Genomic DNA, 20,662 nt, shown 5'->3' with positions numbered 1-20,662 from the left:
TATATTTGTGTGAGAAGAACGAAGAAAAATATATATTTTTTTGTCCTTTTTGAATCAAATAATACTGAGGAATGTCTAGCATAAAAAAATAATTAAAGTTTTTTCATCTAGAATTGCCTCTTATTAATGTTTCGAAAGGAAATTTTGTTGTAAATATAAATATTTAATATTCTTCGTGATATTCGTTATAAAATACGAATATTATAATGATTTCATTATGAGAACGCTCTATATATAATAATATAGTGTAATTATCATTATAAATTTTAATATACGTATATACAACCTCAACTCATATGGGACTACCCCCTGAATTTAAGCATATTAATTAGGGGAGGAAAAGAAACTAACCAGGATTTTCTTAGTAGCGGCGAGCGAAAAGAAATCAGTTCAGCACTAAGTCACTTTGTCTATATGGCAAACGTGAGATGCAGTGTATGGAGCGTCAATATTCTAGTATGAGAAATTAACGATTTAAGTCCTTCTTAAATGAGGCCATTTACCCATAGAGGGTGCCAGGCCCGTATAACGTTAATGATTACTAGATGATGTTTCCAAAGAGTCGTGTTGCTTGATAGTGCAGCACTAAGTGGGTGGTAAACTCCATCTAAAACTAAATATAACCATGAGACCGATAGTAAACAAGTACCGTGAGGGAAAGTTGAAAAGAACTCTGAATAGAGAGTTAAACAGTACGTGAAACTGCTTAGAGGTTAAGCCCGATGAACCTGAATATCCGTTATGGAAAATTCATCATTAAAGTTGTAATATTTTAACAATATTATAATAATAGTGTGCATTTTTTCCATATAAGGACATTGTAATCTATTAGCATATAACAAATTTATCATAAAATATGACTTATAGTTTATTCAAATTATTATGCTTGCATTTTAACATAGAATAAATGTCATTAATTTGATAAAGTGTTGATAAATTAAAATTAATACAGTGCGTTAATTTTTCGAAATTATATAATGGCATAATTATCATTGATTTTTGTGTTTATTATATGCATTTGTATGATTAACAATGCGAAAGATTCAGGATACCTTCGGGACCCGTCTTGAAACACGGACCAAGGAGTCTAACATATGTGCAAGTTATTGGGAGATAAACCTAATAGCGTAATTAACTTGACTAATAATGGGATTAGTTTTTTAACTATTTATAGATAATTAACACAATCCCGGGGCGTTCTATATAGTTATGTATAATAATATTTATATTATTTATGCCTCTAACTGGAACGTACCTTGAGCATATATGCTGTGACCCGAAAGATGGTGAACTATACTTGATCAGGTTGAAGTCAGGGGAAACCCTGATGGAAGACCGAAACAGTTCTGACGTGCAAATCGATTGTCAGAATTGAGTATAGGGGCGAAAGACCAATCGAACCATCTAGTAGCTGGTTCCTTCCGAAGTTTCCCTCAGGATAGCTGGTGCATTTTAATGTTATATAAAATAATCTTATCTGGTAAAGCGAATGATTAGAGGCCTTAGGGTCGAAACGATCTTAACCTATTCTCAAACTTTAAATGGGTAAGAACCTTAACTTTCTTGATATGAAGTTTAAGGTTATGATATAATGTGCCCAGTGGGCCACTTTTGGTAAGCAGAACTGGCGCTGTGGGATGAACCAAACGTAATGTTACGGTGCCCAAATTAACAACTCATGCAGAAACCATGAAAGGCGTTGGTTGCTTAAAACAGCAGGACGGTGATCATGGAAGTCGAAATCCGCTAAGGAGTGTGTAACAACTCACCTGCCGAAGCAACTAGCCCTTAAAATGGATGGCGCTTAAGTTGTATACCTATACATTACCGCTAAAGTAGATGATTTATATTACTTGTGATATAAATTTTGAAACTTTAGTGAGTAGGAAGGTACAATGGTATGCGTAGAAGTGTTTGGCGTAAGCCTTCATGGAGCTGCCATTGGCACAGATCTTGGTGGTAGTAGCAAATAATCGAATGAGACCTTGGAGGACTGAAGTGGAGAAGGGTTTCGTGTGAACAGTGGTTGATCACGAGTTAGTCGGTCCTAAGTTCAAGGCGAAAGCCGAAAATTTTCAAGTAAAAAATCAGTGAGTAATATTGTCAAATCTTTTATGATTTTTAAATACTTGAATAATTTTGAACGAAAGGGAATACGGTTCCAATTCCGTAACCTGTTGAGTATCCGTTTGTTATTAAATATGGGCCTCGTGCTCATCCTGGCAACAGGAACGACCATAAAGAAGCCGTCGAGAGATATCGGAAGAGTTTTCTTTTCTGTTTTATAGCCGTACTACCATGGAAGTCTTTCGCAGAGAGATATGGTAGATGGGCTAGAAGAGCATGACATATACTGTTGTGTCGATATTTTCTCCTCGGACCTTGAAAATTTATGGTGGGGACACGCAAACTTCTCAACAGGCCGTACCAATATCCGCAGCTGGTCTCCAAGGTGAAGAGTCTCTAGTCGATAGAATAATGTAGGTAAGGGAAGTCGGCAAATTAGATCCGTAACTTCGGGATAAGGATTGGCTCTGAAGATTGAGATAGTCGGGCTTGATTGGGAAACAATAACATGGTTTATGTGCTCGTTCTGGGTAAATAGAGTTTCTATCATTTATGGTAGTTACTTGTTCCCCGGATAGTTTAGTTACGTAGCCAATTGTGGAACTTTCTTGCTAAAATTTTTAAGAATACTAATTGGGTTAAACCAGTTAGTTCTTATTAATTATAACGATTATCAATTAACAATCAATTCAGAACTGGCACGGACTTGGGGAATCCGACTGTCTAATTAAAACAAAGCATTGTGATGGCCCTAGCGGGTGTTGACACAATGTGATTTCTGCCCAGTGCTCTGAATGTCAAAGTGAAGAAATTCAAGTAAGCGCGGGTCAACGGCGGGAGTAACTATGACTCTCTTAAGAGAGATCGAAACGTACTGGGCGAACAGGTTGTATATGTCTGTTGATGGTCGCGGCTTACGTGAAGCGGGACTTTTTCGTCCCCAACACGGCTGGGTGTGTCAGCCCACGCGTTTGCTAACAGGTCAAGATTACCGAAACAGTATCAAGCTGCGAATAAATGCCCTACCATCGAGGTCTCGTACCACGAGGGGCAGAAATGAATTGGAACGGCAATGTCGTGCAGGTTGTGATGCTCCCGAAACAACAAACCACATCCTGCAGAATTGTTACCGTACGCATGGGAGGCGGGTAGCAAGACATAACTGTGTAGTCAATAACCTTAAGAGGATTCTTGAGGAGAAGGGCCACACAGTACACGTCGAACCAAGTTTGCAGCTGGAAACCTCGGTAAGTAAACCAGACCTGGTGTGTATCCGTGACAATCACGCTTGCGTGATTGATGCGCAGATTATAACGGATGGACTGTTTCTCGACGATGTGCACCATCGCAAAGTTGAGAAATATAAAAGACCGGAAGTTATATCTGCACTGCGGAGAGAATTCGGAGTGTCGGGCAACGTCGAAGTCCTATCCGCGACGTTAAACTGGCGTGGGATCTGGAGCAATCAATCCGTTAGAAGATTGATAGCAAAGGGTCTCATCTCATCCGGTGACAGCAATGTCATTAGCGCCAGAGTGGTAACAGGCGGACTATATTGCTTCAGACAGTTCATGTATCTCGCAGGTTACACTCGAGATTGGACTTAGCCTATACACTATGTTGGAGAGAAGACGCTTGCTACCTAGGCAAAATGTGAAATTAGGTATAAACATCGTGGTTGTAAAACTTGAGGTGGGTTTTTAGTACGTATGCGTGATTACTTCGTAATCATGAATCGTGCATGCTAGTGGGGTTTGGCCTCCACTAGTATCTTTGAAGATTTTCCTTCCTCAGCGATCAAAAAAAAAAAAAAAAAAAAAATAGCCAAATGCCTCGTCATCTAATTAGTGACGCGCATGAATGGATTAACGAGATTCCTACTGTCCCTATCTACTCAGTCGCTTTCTAACTGTCGTTAAGAGCAGACGTGTTTTTCTGGTGTCGCTTGCCGAAGCCAAGGTTTTTGATTTCGTTTTCTGCTTTGTGCGGTGTTTCTTTCGTTGACCGAAACCGGTTTTTAGGGCGCTAGCGTGTGCCTGTGTTTGCGTGTGTGTGTAAAAATTTCTATTTATAGCTGCTTATCGCGATAAAGATCTTTGGTGGTGGCTGCTATGAACAAGAAAAAGAAAAATTCGGAGGCCGTTGAGAAGCCTTCTTCCGATGAAGAACTGGCTGCTTCTGAGCCGCTGGAATTGAAGAGGAAGGGGAAGCTGGTTGGGCGGTTGAAGAGGGCCACCTCGGAGACCAATATCGCCATGCTGTCTCCGGAGAACGGTAGTGGTGGTTCCCAGGATACCCGTGGGGACCACGGCAAGTGTGCTAAGGAAGTGAATGTGGGTGTGGCTCCCACTGTGGAGGCGGCAGATATGCCGCAGTTTGCGGTGCCTGCATTGCCAAAGACGCAGGTGAGTAACACTATAGAGCGAATGCAGGCTATAGGCAAGCAGGTGTTGAGTGTGGCGTTGGACGGTGGTGCGACAGCGGAGGTTATGTGCAGTTTGGTGGGCTGCAGTAGCCAATATGAGGCGCTGATTTTTTCGCTTGTTGCCGAAAATGAGCGTCTGCGCGGCCGTTTGGAGGCCATCGGTCCGAAGAATGTTGGCGGTCTGGCGCCGGTTCCGCCGGCAGCAGCGGTGGATTTTTCAACCCCTGTGGAGCCACGACCGGTTGACACCTGGTCCTTGGTGGTGCGGAGCAAAAATGCCGGAGTGCACGCACGGGACGTGGTGCAGAAAGTTGTGAAAGAGGTGGGGCCATCCTTGGGGGTGCGCGTACATGAGGTTAAGCCTCGCCGTGATGGTAGTGTGATTATTCGCACTCCATCTGTTGCCGAGCGGAAGAAAATTGCGGAAATGCAAAGTTTGATGAGGTAGGACTGACTGTGAAGGTCAATGAAAAGATGGGGCCCAGAGTGGTCGTACACGGTGTGCACAGACAAATAACGCCTGAAGAATTCATGGGTGACCTATTTGAGCTGAACCTGAAGGATAAGATGACTGCTGAGGCTTTTAGTGGTATTCAAATGATCACGAAGCCCTGGGAGGCTTCTGAGGGTGCGATCAATGTGGTCCTTGAGGGTGCTGGCACCGCCATGCAATCTCTCCTGGATGCAGGGCGTTGCTATATCAAGTGGTTTTCTTTTCGTGTTAGGGACTTTGACCCGATTGTTGGTTGTTTCCGATGCCTGGGGACTGACCACCGAGTCTCCCAGTGCAGAGTCAAGCACGACATTTGTCGTCGTTGTGGCCAAGCGGGGCACCATGCGGCTAAGTGCAGCAATGCGCTTAACTGCCGCAACTGTGCCTTTAAGGGTAGACCTTCGGGGCATCTTATGATGTCCTTGGCTTGTCCCGTGTACAGTGCAATGGTGGCTCGGGCGAATGCTAGACACTGATGGCTTGCAAGTTTCTACAGATGAATTGTCAGGGGTCGTTTGCAGTTATGTGTGAGGTGGGGAATATGATGCGTGAGAGGGGTTGCGGTGTTGCACTGCTGCAGGAACCGTATGCCGCCAATGGTCGTGTGCGTGGATTGCCCGCAGATATGCGGGTTTTCTCTGACAGTGGGACCAATGCTGCAATAGTTGTGAATGACCCTAGCGTGGAGTGCACACTTGTAAACTCTACTGACTGGGGCGTGTGTGTGAATATTAGTGGTAGTTTAGGTAGGGTCTTTGTTAGTAGTGTATATTGCAAGTTTGGGGAACCCCTTGAGCCTTACATGGTGTACATGGAAGGGGTGCTGCTGCTGGCGGGTGGCGTGCCAGCCATCCTGGGTCTTGATGCGAATGCATCATCCCCTATGTGGTTCAGTAAAATATCTGGGCATGCGTCTGGGTATTTGAGCTACAGTCGGGGTGAAATTCTAGCCGAGTGGGCCGTATCTCAGGATGTGCGGGTCATTAACGAACCCAGCGAGTGGTATTCTTTTGATGGTCCGATGGGGAAAAGTGACATTGATGTTACTTTTGTGAATGAGGCAGCAATGAGAGTGAATGATTTCAGCTGGAGTGTTTTGGGTGGGCACGGTGTGAGTGATCATAATCCTATTGAGATTGTGGCTCATGCCACGCCTACTGTGCGTGAAACGGTTGTGGGTAATCGTTGGCGCACCAGTGGTGCGAACTGGAGCCTTCACGGCTTTTGGGTGAAAGAGGCGGCAGCTCAGGTTCCTCTTAGCACCTTCTGTGCTATGGGGACTGATGAGCAGGTTGAATGTGTGGAGAATTGGCTGACTCGTGCGAATGATTGCATGTTTGAGAGACACCGAGAGGTGAATCGCAGGCGTGTAAAGTGGTGGACGTGGGAATTAAGTGTGAAGCGGCGGATGGTTAGGTCGCTGAGGAAGCGATTCCAAAGGGCTAGATCCTCCAATGCTGAAAGCGCTTCCCAGCTCAGGGGTGAGCTTGGTCGATGTATGAATGAGTACAAGGAAATGCTTGTAAAAGTGAAAGAGGCTGAGTGGCGTTCCTTTTTGGAGCGCAATAAGGACGATCCCTGGGGTCGTGCTTATAAAATAGTTCGAGGTAGTGCTAGGGAACCTACGAGTGTGTGTGCTCTTCAAGTCAGAGGCACTTTGCTGACGACTTGGGTGGATTGTGTGAATGAATTGATGAGCGAATTCTTTCCAAGGGCGGAGCGGGAGGTTTTACCGCCAAGTGTGGCTGGTCCTTCTGAGCCGCTCCTTGTGGGTGAGTTAGAGGTGGCTTTTTCGATGTTAAAGTCGAGAAAGTCGCCTGGGATGGATGGTTTTACGGGTGAAATGTGTAAGAGTGTGTGGAAGTCTATTCCGGACTACATGTACGAGCTGTTTTCAGGATGTGTGAGCGATGGCTACTTCCCTTGGAAATGGAAATGTGCGAGAGTGCTTGTGCTCTTAAAGTCGCCTGATAGGATAAGGAGCAATCCTCGATCTTTTCGGGGCATTAGTCTTCTCCCAGTGCTTGGCAAAGTTCTGGAGAGGGTTCTGGTAGAAAGGCTGCAGGAGAGAGTGAGCGACCAGATATCTGATAGGCAATTTGGTTTTAGGCAGGGTAGATGCGTTGAGGACGCTTGGAGGTATGTTCGCCACTCTGTGGAGTCCAGTACTGCTAAGTATGTCCTAGGTGTTTTTGTAGACTTTAAGGGGGCGTTCGACTACCTGAGTTGGGACAGTGTTGTTCGTAGATTGGATGAATGTGGTAGTCGGGACTTAGCTCTTTGGAAGAGCTATTTTTCCGGTAGACGTGCGACTGTTGTAGGATTGAATGAATGTGTGAGTGTAGACGTCGTTCGTGGTTGCCCGCAGGGATCCATTTGTGGGCCATTCATTTGGAACCTTATGATGGATACCTTGTTAGGTCAGCTTGAGCGTACGTATATGTGTTGTGCATATGCAGATGACCTGCTCATCATGATTGAGGGGCGGTCGCGCGATGAGATTGAGGCAAGTGCTGGAGTGTGCTTGCGCACTGTTCGCGAATGGGGCGATAGTGTTGGCGTTGATTTGGCAATGGACAAGACGGTGTCAATGCTGCTGAAAGGCAGGTTGGCGAACAGTCGACATCCTGTTGTCTGACTAGATGGCGTCAGTCTGAAGTATGTCACGGAGGTGAAATACCTTGGCATAACTTTTGGTGAAAGGATGTGTTTTACTCCTCATATCACAGGTCTCAGAAGGCGGCTGCTCGTTGTGGTGGGACAGGTTCGACGAATTTTGCGGAATGAATGGGGCCTTAGCAGGAGGGCTGTACGGACCATATACGGGGGTCTGTTTGTTGCTTGCGCAGCATATGGATCCTCGGTGTGGTGTGGTGCGGCTATGAGTGTTGCGGGCAGAAAGAAAGTGCTGGCCTGCCAGAGAGTGATTTTGCTTGGATGTTTGCCGGTGTGCCGCACTGTCTCTACGGAGGCAATGCAGGTACTCCTTGGTGCTGTCCCTCTTGACTTGGAGATACGGCGTCGTGCTGTACGATACAAGATTAAGAGGCGTCTGCCTTTGAGTCAGAATGAATGGTTAGCTGATAGGGACGTGGAGAGCTTAGGAATTAGTGAGTGCAAGAGTTTGTTGGACGAATGCGTAATGTCTGACTGGCAAGTTAGATGGGATAGCAGTGAGAATGGTCGGGTTACTTACCAGTACATTCGTGATGTCACGTTTGTCTGCTGTCGACCGGAGTTTGGTTTAAACCTTAGTTCTGGGTTCCTCTTGGCTGGTCACGGCTCTCTCAATGCATTCCTGCATTCGAGGGGCCTGAGTGACAGTCCGGAATGCCGTTGTGGCTCGAGCGAGGAGACATGGAAACATGTTCTCTGTGAGTGCCCGTTGTATGGTGACCTTCGGGATCTGGATGCCTTGGGTGTTGTTGAAGTTAGGGGTGAGTTTGACGTTAGTCAAACGCTCTCCACGGTGGATAGGGTAAGAAGTTTTAACGAGTATGGAAGAGCTGTTTTTTCCAGACGACGCTTGGCGGTTTTCTGAGGAAATAGTATGTGTAATTGATTGTCATTTGTTTGTTTTTTCTTGTGTTTTTATTTGTGTTTAGACCCATCGCTTTTGCGTTGGTCTTGGGGCCACCAACCCGTGACTGTTTTGGAGTCAAAATTGGTAGTGTCCTTCGTGGCACGAAGCCTGACCGGAGGCTTTATTCTGGTACCACGGGAGCCAGGGCCCGCGGAACTCGTTTCCGTCCTGGCTATTGGTTGCGGCCCCTTGGGGAGCTTCGTGGTGGTTGTGGTTAACACTCAAGCGAGTAGACGTGGAGTTGCGTTATACAACCTGGTGCTGTGACCCACAGATCAGCAGAGGTTTAGATAGCCTCGCTCCACACCAGGGAGGAAGACATGACCAAAACAGATTGTCTTCAACTGGTACCGGATGAACCGGGGCGCTGATTGACGCTTAAATTAATCCTGTGCTTGGCACCGTGAGATAAAGCCAATACGGCAGGTGTTCACGTAAAACACATTGACTTTAATGTCCCTATCTACTATCTAGCGAAACCACAGCCAAGGGAACGGGCTTGGAATAATTAGCGGGGAAAGAAGACCCTTTTGAGCTTGACTCTAATCTGGCAGTGTAAGGAGACATAAGAGGTGTAGCATAAGTGGGAGATATTAGATTTCGGTTTGGTATCGACAATGAAATACCACTACTCTTATTGTTTCCTTACTTACTTGATTAAATGGAACGTGTATCATTTCCTAGCCATTATACGGATATATTTATTATATCTTATGGTATTGGGTTTTGATGCAAGCTTCTTGATCAAAGTATCACGAGTTTGTTATATAATCGCAAACAAATTCTTTAATGAGAAAATGCATTTATGTATTTTCAATTTGAAAATTTGGTATAACTCCAATTACTCAGGTATGATCCAATTCAAGGACATTGCCAGGTAGGGAGTTTGACTGGGGCGGTACATCTCTCAAATAATAACGGAGGTGTCCCAAGGCCAGCTCAGTGCGGACAGAAACCACACATAGAGCAAAAGGGCAAATGCTGACTTGATCTCGGTGTTCAGTACACACAGGGACAGCAAAAGCTCGGCCTATCGATCCTTTTGGTTTAAAGAGTTTTTAACAAGAGGTGTCAGAAAAGTTACCATAGGGATAACTGGCTTGTGGCGGCCAAGCGTTCATAGCGACGTCGCTTTTTGATCCTTCGATGTCGGCTCTTCCTATCATTGTGAAGCAAAATTCACCAAGCGTTGGATTGTTCACCCATGCAAGGGAACGTGAGCTGGGTTTAGACCGTCGTGAGACAGGTTAGTTTTACCCTACTAATGACAAAACGTTGTTGCGACAGCATTCCTGCGTAGTACGAGAGGAACCGCAGGTACGGACCAATGGCACAATACTTGTTCGAGCGAACAGTGGTATGACGCTACGTCCGTTGGATTATGCCTGAACGCCTCTAAGGTCGTATCCGTGCTGGACTGCAATGATAAATAAGGGGCAATTTGCATTGTATGGCTTCTAAACCATTAAAAGTTTATAATTTATTTTATAAACGACAATGGATGTGATGCCAATGTAATTTGTAACATAGTAAATTGGGAGGATCATCGATCACCTGATGCCGCGCTAGTTGCATATAAAAACATTATTTAATACAATGACAAAGCCTAGAATCAATTGTAAACGACTTTTGTAACAGGCAAGGTGTTGTAAGTGGTTGAGCAGCTGCCATACTGCGATCCACTGAAGCTTATCCTTTGCTTGATGATTCGATATATATAAATTTATTCTTTATATATGAAAATTTTTTTATATATTTATATGAATATATACCTATAAATGGTAATATATATATATATATTAAAAAGAATATATTTTATATAAATGTGGATAAATTATTTATCCTATATAAATTACGTTGGCTTGAATATGAATATAATGTTATATTATAAGTTTGTTATACTTAATTACATATGAAATGATACTTATAAAAATTGTATTATGTGAACACACGAAACATAGTGTATATGCATATGTGCAAATGTGAATGTATATATGAAATAATATGAATGCAAAAAGCATGGAGTGATCGTATGTGGAACTTGGAAGTATTTCTAATATTGGAATTTAATGATATGTGATATGAATGCAAGAATTAAATAGTTTGGTATATAAAATGTGATAATATTATATGTTATATTATAACATGAGCATGATTTGATTATGAATACAGAAAATATAAAGATATATTTTATATACATATGTACAAATATATGTATATTTGGAGTGATCGTATGTGGAACTTGGAAGTATTTCTAATATTGGAATTCAATGATATGTGATATAAATGCAAGAATTAAATAGTTTTGTATATAAAATGACAATATTATGGATATGGGGAAACATTCACCATATCCTAAAAATTATAACATGAGTATGATTTGATTTTGAATAGAGAAAATATAATGATATATTTTATATACATATTTACAAAAATATATGTATATTTTTGAAATTGTGTTATAATGAATAAAAATAACAAATAACGCCGAGGTGTGCTATAAAGTATCAATATTAGGTTTTATATGGATATGGATATGGATATGGGAATGTTTCTCATATATAATATAACATTATAGCATAATCATAATGCGATTATAAATATAGAAAATATAAAAATTTATTTAATATAAATAGATATATTACGTGTATATGTGAAATTAAAGCAAAGATACCAGCTGATATGATATCTTTCATGTAAATGAATGATGAATGTAATGAAAAATAATTAATTTAATTTCATATGATATGGGGAACATACTAAGTCGGCAATGTCTGTTTATTTTATATGCGTATATATATTTTTCTTAATATATATGAATAATTTTGAAGTGATAGTATAATATTTTGTATTAAAATACGAAAAGAAACTATTTTTAAAAGGTACTCTCAAGTAAAAATACCTGATTTGCGGAAAGCGTGGCAGAAAACCTATATAGGGAGTGGTAGTCTCGTGCATGGTATATTTCATATGAAAATTTTATAATGAAAAATTATTAATTTATTTCATATGATATGGGGAATATACTTAGCCGGCAATGTCTGTGTATTTTATATGAATATATATATATTTCTTAATATATATGAATAATTTTGAAGTGATAGTATTGTATTTTTTATTAAAATACGAAAAGAAACTATTGTTAAGAGGTACTCTCAAGTAAAAATACCCGATTTGCGGAAAGCGTGGCAGAAAACCTATATAGGGAGTGGTAGTCTCGTGCATGGTATATTTCATATGAAAATTTTATAATGAAAAATTATTAATTTATTTCATATGATATGGGGAATATACTTAGCCGGCAATGTCTGTGTATTTTATATGAATATATATATATTTCTTAATATATATGAATAATTTTGAAGTGATAGTATTGTATTTTTTATTAAAATACGAAAAGAAACTATTGTTAAGAGGCACTCTCAAGTAAAAATACCCGATTTGCGGAAAGCGTGGCAGAAAACCTATATAGGGAGTGGTAGTCTCGTGCATGGTATATTTCATATGAAAATTTTATAATGAAAAATTATTAATTTATTTCATATGATATGGGGAATATACTTAGCCGGTAATGTCTGTGTATTTTATATGAATATATATATATTTCTTAATATATATGAATAATTTTGAAGTGATAGTATTGTATTTTTTATTAAAATACGAAAAGAAACTATTGTTAAGAGGCACTATCAAGTAAAAATACCCGATTTGCGGAAAGCGTGGCAGAAAACCTATATAGGGAGTGGTAGTCTCGTGCATGGTATATTTCATATGAAAATTTTATAATGAAAAATTATTAATTTATTTCATATGATATGGGGAATATACTTAGCCGGCAATGTCTGTGTATTTTATATGAATATATATATATTTCTTAATATATATGAATAATTTTGAAGTGATAGTATTGTATTTTTTATTAAAATACGAAAAGAAACTATTGTTAAGAGGCACTCTAAAGCAAAAATACCCGATTTGCGGAAAGCGTGGCAGAAAACCTATACATGATGGACAGTTGATGTCCATCGGTATTGTATACAATATTTGGTACAGTATTGTATATAATATTATTATATGTTGTCATTATACTCAAAGTAGTGTTTAATAGGAGATATTTGTTTTCAAATTGATCTTAATAAAGATAATATAGTGAAACTAACCAAGATATATACTATTTAGTATATATCATTTCTGTTTCGAATTATTATCGTGAATTTTTGGAAATGGTCTTATATAATTAAATATTGTATGAGTGCCATTTCAACAATGTACCAGCATATATAATCAAAGCGATTTATATGCAAATTCAAATATTGACAAAATATATAAATTCCATTCCACATGAACTCATGTGTTTGGTTTTATTTAATGTATATCACAAAAAACGCATACGAAATTGGATAAATTTTAAATTTGTTGTCAAAATACATAGTTTAAACACAATTAATATTGGTTTAAGCCTATATACGTGTGATAATATATTAAGTGCAAATAAAAAGATATTTTTGAACGAAAAAAAATGTATATAATAAAATATATATATTTATATAGAGAAAAATGGCGAATGTGAATGCTATATAAAAATGGCCACAATCGTTTAACAAATTCTCATAAACTGTTGATAAAAAATAATTATTTATTTTTTTTTTTTATTCAAAAGTATTATTGAGTTGTCAAATATTTACATATGTGAGCGTATGCGCACGAAACCAAAACATTATTCTGGTTGATCCTGCCAGTAGTTATATGCTTGTCTCAAAGATTAAGCCATGCATGTCTAAGTACACACGAATTAAAAGTGAAACCGCAAAAGGCTCATTATATCAGTTATGGTTCCTTAGATCGTTAACAGTTACTTCGATAACTGTGGTAATTCTAGAGCTAATACATGCAATTAAAACACGGACCTTATGGGACGTGTGCTTTTATTAGGCTAAAACCAAGCGATCGTAAGATCGTTACATTGGTTGAACTCTAGATAACATGCAGATCGTATGGTCTTGTACCGACGACAGATCTTTCAAATGTCTGCCCTATCAACTTTTGATGGTAGTATCTAGGACTACCATGGTTGCAACGGGTAACGGGGAATCAGGGTTCGATTCCGGAGAGGGAGCCTGAGAAACGGCTACCACATCTAAGGAAGGCAGCAGGCGCGTAAATTACCCACTCCCAGCTCGGGGAGGTAGTGACGAAAAATAACAATACAGGACTCATATCCGAGGCCCTGTAATTGGAATGAGTACACTTTAAATCCTTTAACAAGGACCAATTGGAGGGCAAGTCTGGTGCCAGCAGCCGCGGTAATTCCAGCTCCAATAGCGTATATTAAATTTGTTGCGGTTAAAACGTTCGTAGTTGAACTTGTGCTTCATACGGGTAGTACAACTTACAATTGTGGTTAGTACTATACCTTTATGTATGTAAGCGTATTACCGGTGGAGTTCTTATATATAATTAAGTACTTGTATTTTTTTATATATTCCTCCTATTTAAAAACCTGCATTAGTGCTCTTCATCGAGTGTTATTGTGGGCCGGTACAATTACTTTGAACAAATTAGAGTGCTTAAAGCAGGCTTCAAATGCCTGAATATTCTGTGCATGGGATAATGAAATAAGACCTCTGTTCTGCTTTCATTGGTTTTCAGATCAAGAGGTAATGATTAATAGAAGCAGTTTGGGGGCATTAGTATTACGACGCGAGAGGTGAAATTCTTGGACCGTCGTAAGACTAACTTAAGCGAAAGCATTTGCCAAAGATGTTTTCATTAATCAAGAACGAAAGTTAGAGGTTCGAAGGCGATCAGATACCGCCCTAGTTCTAACCATAAACGATGCCAGCTAGCAATTGGGTGTAGCTACTTTTATGGCTCTCTCAGTCGCTTCCCGGGAAACCAAAGCTTTTGGGCTCCGGGGGAAGTATGGTTGCAAAGCTGAAACTTAAAGGAATTGACGGAAGGGCACCACCAGGAGTGGAGCCTGCGGCTTAATTTGACTCAACACGGGAAAACTTACCAGGTCCGAACATAAGTGTGTAAGACAGATTGATAGCTCTTTCTCGAATCTATGGGTGGTGGTGCATGGCCGTTCTTAGTTCGTGGAGTGATTTGTCTGGTTAATTCCGATAACGAACGAGACTCAAATATATTAAATAGATATCTTCAGGATTATGGTGTTGAAGCTTATATAGCCTTCATTCATGGTGGCAGTAAAATGTTTATTGTGTTTGAATGTGTTTATATAAGTGGAGCCGTACCTGTTGGTTTGTCCCATTATAAGGACACTAGCTTCTTAAATGGACAAATTGCGTCTAGCAATAATGAGATTGAGCAATAACAGGTCTGTGATGCCCTTAGATGTCCTGGGCTGCACGCGCGCTACAATGAAAGTATCAACGTGTATTTCCTAGACCGAGAGGTCCGGGTAAACCGCTGAACCACTTTCATGCTTGGGATTGTGAACTGAAACTGTTCACATGAACTTGGAATTCCCAGTAAGTGTGAGTCATTAACTCGCATTGATTACGTCCCTGCCCTTTGTACACACCGCCCGTCGCTACTACCGATTGAATTATTTAGTGAGGTCTCCGGACGTGATCACTGTGACGCCTTGCGTGTTACGGTTGTTTCGCCAAAGTTGACCGAACTTGATTATTTAGAGGAAGTAAAAGTCGTAACAAGGTTTCCGTAGGTGAACCTGCGGAAGGATCATTATTGTATGTTTCTACCGTTAACAAAAATATATATATATTGCCAATTTACCAAACAAAATATGTTTTTATAAAATCATAATTGTAAAATAAAATATATTCAGTTGTATATATTATATGTTTATATTAATTATATTGCCAATATACTCATTTAGTAGTAGCTATACATATAACATTGTGTTCTATGTGTGTAGCAATTAATATATAAATACATATTGATGATATTATTACAATAATATTGATTTATAAAATCTGTGTGCATATGTACCATAGTATGCACGCGTTGCGAATATGTATTGTCCATCATAGCTATGGGCATACATTGGTTAATGCAACAGCCTAAAAAGTACAATGTTGTACCTGATTTCAGGTTAATACTTTTATATAAATTGATAATTATCAAACAAGCCAAAATACATATTATATTATTTAAAAATATGGTAATATATCGCTTATATAAAACTAAGACATTTCGCAACATTCTTTTAGGATAAAACTAAAATTTATTGAAGGAATTGATATATGCCAGTAAAATGGTGTATTTTTAATTTCTTTCAATAAAGACATATCTGACAAATAAATGAATAAACAAATTTTAATCACTCTAAGCGGTGGATCACTCGGCTCATGGGTCGATGAAGAACGCAGCAAACTGTGCGTCATCGTGTGAACTGCAGGACACATGAACATCGACATTTTGAACGCATATCGCAGTCCATGCTGTTTGGTACTTTAATTAATTTTATAGTGCTGCTTGGACTACATATGGTTGAGGGTTGTAAGACTATGCTAAATAAGTTGTTTAAAAATTTTACGAAATTTTTAAGCATATTGTATATTATTGGATATATATATATATATATTCATAATATTGATATTAAATGGAAACGCATTATCTCTCATTGTTGTATATATTTGTGTGAGAAGAACGAAGAAAAATATATATTTTTTTGTCCTTTTTGAATCAAATAATACTGAGGAATGTCTAGCATAAAAAAATAATTAAAGTTTTTTCATCTAGAATTGCCTCTTATTAATGTTTCGAAAGGAAATTTTGTTGTAAATATAAATATTTAATATTCTTCGTGATATTCGTTATAAAATACGAATATTATAATGATTTCATTATGAGAACGCTCTATATATAATAATATAGTGTAATTATCATTATAAATTTTAATATACGTATATACAACCTCAACTCATATGGGACTACCCCCTGAATTTAAGCATATTAATTAGGGGAGGAAAAGAAACTAACCAGGATTTTCTTAGTAGCGGCGAGCGAAAAGAAATCAGTTCAGCACTAAGTCACTTTGTCTATATGGCAAACGTGAGATGCAGTGTATGGAGCGTCAATATTCTAGTATGAGAAATTAACGATTTAAGTCCTTCTTAAATGAGGCCATTTACCCATAGAGGGTGCCAGGCCCGTATAACGTTAATGATTACTAGATGATGTTTCCAAAGAGTCGTGTTGCTTGATAGTGCAGCACTAAGTGGGTGGTAAACTCCATCTAAAACTAAATATAACCATGAGACCGATAGTAAACAAGTACCGTGAGGGAAAGTTGAAAAGAACTCTGAATAGAGAGTTAAACAGTACGTGAAACTGCTTAGAGGTTAAGCCCGATGAACCTGAATATCCGTTATGGAAAATTCATCATTAAAGTTGTAATATTTTAACAATATTATAATAATAGTGTGCATTTTTTCCATATAAGGACATTGTAATCTATTAGCATATAACAAATTTATCATAAAATATGACTTATAGTTTATTCAAATTATTATGCTTGCATTTTAACATAGAATAAATGTCATTAATTTGATAAAGTGTTGATAAATTAAAATTAATACAGTGCGTTAATTTTTCGAAATTATATAATGGCATAATTATCATTGATTTTTGTGTTTATTATATGCATTTGTATGATTAACAATGCGAAAGATTCAGGATACCTTCGGGACCCGTCTTGAAACACGGACCAAGGAGTCTAACATATGTGCAAGTTATTGGGAGATAAACCTAATAGCGTAATTAACTTGACTAATAATGGGATTAGTTTTTTAACTATTTATAGATAATTAACACAATCCCGGGGCGTTCTATATAGTTATGTATAATAATATTTATATTATTTATGCCTCTAACTGGAACGTACCTTGAGCATATATGCTGTGACCCGAAAGATGGTGAACTATACTTGATCAGGTTGAAGTCAGGGGAAACCCTGATGGAAGACCGAAACAGTTCTGACGTGCAAATCGATTGTCAGAATTGAGTATAGGGGCGAAAGACCAATCGAACCATCTAGTAGCTGGTTCCTTCCGAAGTTTCCCTCAGGATAGCTGGTGCATTTTAATGTTATATAAAATAATCTTATCTGGTAAAGCGAATGATTAGAGGCCTTAGGGTCGAAACGATCTTAACCTATTCTCAAACTTTAAATGGGTAAGAACCTTAACTTTCTTGATATGAAGTTTAAGGTTATGATATAATGTGCCCAGTGGGCCACTTTTGGTAAGCAGAACTGGCGCTGTGGGATGAACCAAACGTAATGTTACGGTGCCCAAATTAACAACTCATGCAGAAACCATGAAAGGCGTTGGTTGCTTAAAACAGCAGGACGGTGATCATGGAAGTCGAAATCCGCTAAGGAGTGTGTAACAACTCACCTGCCGAAGCAACTAGCCCTTAAAATGGATGGCGCTTAAGTTGTATACCTATACATTACCGCTAAAGTAGATGATTTATATTACTTGTGATATAAATTTTGAAACTTTAGTGAGTAGGAAGGTACAATGGTATGCGTAGAAGTGTTTGGCGTAAGCCTTCATGGAGCTGCCATTGGCACAGATCTTGGTGGTAGTAGCAAATAATCGAATGAGACCTTGGAGGACTGAAGTGGAGAAGGGTTTCGTGTGAACAGTGGTTGATCACGAGTTAGTCGGTCCTAAGTTCAAGGCGAAAGCCGAAAATTTTCAAGTAAAAAATCAGTGAGTAATATTGTCAAATCTTTTATGATTTTTAAATACTTGAATAATTTTGAACGAAAGGGAATACGGTTCCAATTCCGTAACCTGTTAGGTATCCGTTTGTTATTAAATATGGGCCTCGTGCTCATCCTGGCAACAGGAACGACCATAAAGAAGCCGTCGAGAGATATCGGAAGAGTTTTCTTTTCTGTTTTATAGCCGTACTACCATGGAAGTCTTTCGCAGAGAGATATGGTAGATGGGCTAGAAGAGCATGACATATACTGTTGTGTCGATATTTTCTCCTCGGACCTTGAAAATTTATGGTGGGGACACGCAAACTTCTCAACAGGCCGTACCAATATCCGCAGCTGGTCTCCAAGGTGAAGAGTCTCTAGTCGATAGAATAATGTAGGTAAGGGAAGTCGGCAAATTAGATCCGTAACTTCGGGATAAGGATTGGCTCTGAAGATTGAGATAGTCGGGCTTGATTGGGAAACAATAACATGGTTTATGTGCTCGTTCTGGGTAAATAGAGTTTCTATCATTTATGGTAGTTACTTGTTCCCCGGATAGTTTAGTTACGTAGCCAATTGTGGAACTTTCTTGCTAAAATTTTTAAGAATACTAATTGGGTTAAACCAGTTAGTTCTTATTAATTATAACGATTATCAATTAACAATCAATTCAGAACTGGCACGGACTTGGGGAATCCGACTGTCTAATTAAAACAAAGCATTGTGATGGCCCTAGCGGGTGTTGACACAATGTGATTTCTGCCCAGTGCTCTGAATGTCAAAGTGAAGAAATTCAAGTAAGCGCGGGTCAACGGCGGGAGTAACTATGACTCTCTTAAGGTAGCCAAATGCCTCGTCATCTAATTAGTGACGCGCATGAATGGATTAACGAGATTCCTACTGTCCCTATCTACCAGTTGCTTTTTGACTGCCATTCGAAGCAGACGTGTTTTTCAAGCGGTCCGCTATACCGTCGTTCGAATTAAGTAAAAAGTGATTTTTCCAAGTGGAAAATATATCAAAATTGCCGCGAGATCACGCGCTGTTCGTGAGTGAAATCGGGTGTTAATTTGGTGAAAGAACAAAGCAGATATTTGCAAATTAATATTTGCAAAATAAACGCTAAAAACAACCACGTGCGGAACCCTAGTTCGTAAACAAGTGCGAATAGTTCGACAACAAGTCGGAATAGTTCGACAGCACGTTCGAGTTCGAAGCTTTGGTTCGAAGCTTTGGCTCGAGTTCGAAGCGTTCGGTTCGTGTCTCCGCTGAGACGTTGGTTCGAGTCTCCACTAAGTGCCGATTAGTTGAGTCACGCCAATAGAGGTAGCCACAACCCGCCGGGCTATGGAAATAGAGACGGAGGCCGACGCCAGCGACACTAGCGTGGCTAGTGTAGGGGCGAGCTCGTCGTCGAGCGTTCCCGCCCGCAGGCGGGGTCGGCCGAAGTCCTCAGCCGCCAAACAGGGAGCCAAAAAGATCGGGCTTGGGATTGGGCTAGCTGGAGAGCGGCCGATCCCAGCCGAGAGATCGCCGCCAACGTCGCTCCCCTTTGAGCAGGCTCCATCCACCTCTGCCGCTGCCGCTGCCACCACCGCTGCCAGTACTTCTGCCAGTACTTCTGCCGCCGCTGCCGCCACCGCTGCCGCCACCGCTGCCGCCACCGCTGCCACCACCGCTGCCACCACCGCTGCCACATGCCCGGCAACTGACATTGTCGCGGCAGGCTACTCGGCCATCATCGCAGAAATGTCTGCGATAAGGATGGCGGTGAGCAAGGCTGTACTTAAGGGGCTGATGCCGCCCGAGGCCTCAATGGAAATCCTCGTCGCGACCAACCGGTACGACGAGTTGGTCATGGCCCTGGCTGGGGAAAAAGTGCGCCTGGAGGAGAGGGCAAGGATGCCGCCTCCACCGAGACCCGCTGCTGCTGCCCACACGGGCACCACTGCCGTCACAACCGCTGCGTATGCGACAGCCTTCCCAGGCCTGCCCGCACCGAGCGCCGTCGCTGCACCGATCCCTAAGCCTAGGGATACCTGGTCTGCTCTAATAAAGAGCAAAAACCCGGAGGAGACCAGCAAGGAGCTAGTGGAGCGTGTTAAGAAGACCGTGGTGCCGACTCTTGGAGTCCGCGTCCACGAGGTTCGCGAGCTGAAGAGCGGAGGAGCGATTATTCGCACCCCTTCAGTGAGCGAACTGAGGAAGGTAGTGGCCAGCAGCAAATTCACCGAAGCGGGATTGGAGGTCAAGAAGAGGCCGGAGACCAAGCCTCAGGTCGTGGTGTACGACGTGGACACGTCCATAACACCGGAAGAGTTCATGGAGGAGCTCTTCACAAAGAACCTGGAGGAGACCATGACTGCCGCGGAGTTCAAAAAGTCGGTT

The 20,662-nt window shown here is 40.6% G+C and overlaps 2 non-coding genes and 2 pseudogenes across 2 annotated transcripts; all 4 read left to right on the top strand.

The window, feature by feature from the left end:
• Positions 1-282: 282 nt before the first annotated feature.
• On the top strand, positions 283-10,280 carry LOC113567091 (annotated as a pseudogene).
• A 3,007-nt stretch (positions 10,281-13,287) lies between these two features.
• On the top strand, positions 13,288-15,282 carry LOC113567094. Its single transcript, XR_003409347.1, has one exon. It is a non-coding gene; the product is annotated as a small subunit ribosomal RNA (ribosomal RNA).
• A 596-nt stretch (positions 15,283-15,878) lies between these two features.
• On the top strand, positions 15,879-16,057 carry LOC113567090. Its single transcript, XR_003409345.1, has one exon. It is a non-coding gene; the product is annotated as a 5.8S ribosomal RNA (ribosomal RNA).
• Positions 16,058-16,470: 413 nt separating this feature from the next.
• On the top strand, positions 16,471-19,251 carry LOC113567092 (annotated as a pseudogene).
• The last annotated feature ends 1,411 nt before the right edge of the window (positions 19,252-20,662 follow it).

Source organism: Drosophila persimilis, unplaced genomic scaffold (genome assembly GCF_003286085.1).
Source record: "Drosophila persimilis strain 14011-0111.01,24,50 unplaced genomic scaffold, DperRS2 tig00001687-arrow-arrow-pilon, whole genome shotgun sequence".
Taxonomy (NCBI): Eukaryota; Metazoa; Arthropoda; class Insecta; order Diptera; family Drosophilidae; genus Drosophila; species Drosophila persimilis.
The sequence above is the reverse complement of the archived record's forward strand: the minus strand, read 5'-3'. Positions and strand labels throughout refer to the sequence as shown.